This window comes from Lampetra planeri, unplaced genomic scaffold (assembly GCF_965212315.1).
Source record: "Lampetra planeri unplaced genomic scaffold, kcLamPlan1.2.h2 scaffold_1957, whole genome shotgun sequence".
Taxonomy (NCBI): domain Eukaryota; kingdom Metazoa; phylum Chordata; class Hyperoartia; order Petromyzontiformes; family Petromyzontidae; genus Lampetra; species Lampetra planeri.
Window position 1 is genome coordinate 17,723 of NW_027614709.1, and position 2,278 is coordinate 20,000.

Sequence of the window (2,278 nt, forward strand, 5' to 3'; positions counted from 1 at the left end):
GGCATCGTTTCTCTCGCTCCGAATTCCATCGAGCTGGGAAATCGCTCATTTTTGCGTCGCCAAATATCGTACGAACGCCGTGAAACTTCCACAGGCTTTTCCAGCAGATTTGCACCTGCACTCAAAAAAGTCAAAATTTTTACACATAGACCCCATCAAACGGGAGAAATTGGCCCGGATTGCTCTCATGTGCGTTACGGGGCATCGTTTCTCTCGCGCCGAATTCTCTCGAGCTGGGAAATCGCTCATTTTTGCGTCGCCAAATATCGTACGAACGCCGTGAAACTTCCACAGGCTTTTTCAGCAGATTTGCACCTGCACTCAAAAAAGTCAAAATTTTTACACATAGACCCCATCAAACGGGAGAAATTGGCCCGGATTGCTCTCATGTGCGTTACGGGGCATCGTTTCTCTCGCGCCGAATTCCATCGAGCTGGGAAATCGCTCATTTTTGCGTCGCCAAATATCGTACGAACGCCGTGAAACTTCCACAGGCTTTTTCAGCAGATTTGCACGTGCACTCAAAAAAGTCAAAATTTGTACACATAGACCCCATCAAACGGGAGAAATTGGCCCGGATTGCTCTCATGTGCGTTACGGGGCATCGTTTCTCTCGCGCCGAATTCTCTCGAGCTGGGAAATCGCTCATTTTTGCGTCGCCAAATATCGTACGAACGCCGTGAAACTTCCACAGGCTTTTTCAGCAGATTTGCACCTGCACTCAAAAAAGTCAAAATTTTTACACATAGACCCCATCAAACGGGAGAAATTGGCCCGGATTGCTCTCATGTGCGTTACGGGGCATCGTTTCTGTCGCGCCGAATTCCATCGAGCTGGGAAATCGCTCATTTTTGCGTCGCCAAATATCGTACGAACGCCGTGAAACTTCCACAGGCTTTTCCAGCAGATTTGCACGTGCACTCAAAAAAGTCAAAATTTTTACACATAGACCCCATCAAACGGGAGAAATTGGCCCGGATTGCTCTCATGTGCGTTACGGGGCATCGTTTCTCTCGCGCCGAATTCTCTCGAGCTGGGAAATCGCTCATTTTTGCGTCGCCAAATATCGTACGAACGCCGTGAAACTTCCACAGGCTTTTTCAGCAGATTTGCACGTGCACTCAAAAAAGTCAAAATTTTTACACATAGACCCCATCAAACGGGAGAAATTGGCCGGGATTGCTCTCATGTGCGTTACGGGGCATCGTTTCTCTCGCTCCGAATTCCATCGAGCTTGGGAAATCGCTCATTTTTGCGTCGCCAAATATCGTACGAACGCCGTGAAACTTCCACAGGCTTTTTCAGCAGATTTGCACGTGCACTCAAAAAGTCAAAATTTTTACACATAGACCCCATCAAACGGGAGAAATTGGCCGGGATTGCTCTCATGTGCGTTACGGGGCATCGTTTCTCTCGCGCCGAATTCCATCGAGCTGGGAAATCGCTCATTTTTGCGTCGCCAAATATCGTACGAACGCCGTGAAACTTCCACAGGCTTTTTCAGCAGATTGGCACGTGCACTCAAAAAAGTCAAAATTTGTACACATAGACCCCATCAAACGGGAGAAATTGGCCGGGATTGCTCTCATGTGCGTTACGGGGCATCGTTTCTCTCGCTCCGAATTCCATCGAGCTGGGAAATCGCTCATTTTTGCGTCGCCAAATATCGTACGAACGCCGTGAAACTTCCACAGGCTTTTCCAGCAGATTTGCACCTGCACTCAAAAAAGTCAAAATTTTTACACATAGACCCCATCAAACGGGAGAAATTGGCCCGGATTGCTCTCATGTGCGTTACGGGGCATCGTTTCTCTCGCGCCGAATTCTCTCGAGCTGGGAAATCGCTCATTTTTGCGTCGCCAAATATCGTACGAACGCCGTGAAACTTCCACAGGCTTTTTCAGCAGATTTGCACGTGCACTCAAAAAAGTCAAAATTTTTACACATAGACCCCATCAAACGGGAGAAATTGGCCCGGATTGCTCTCATGTGCGTTACGGGGCATCGTTTCTGTCGCGCCGAATTCCATCGAGCTGGGAAATCGCTCATTTTTGCGTCGCCAAATATCGTACGAACGCCGTGAAACTTCCACAGGCTTTTTCAGCAGATTTGCACGTGCACTCAAAAAAGTCAAAATTTGTACACATAGACCCCATCAAACGGGAGAAATTGGCCCGGATTGCTCTCATGTGCGTTACGGGGCATCGTTTCTCTCGCGCCGAATTCTCTCGAGCTGGGAAATCGCTCATTTTTGCGTCGCCAAATATCGTACGAACGC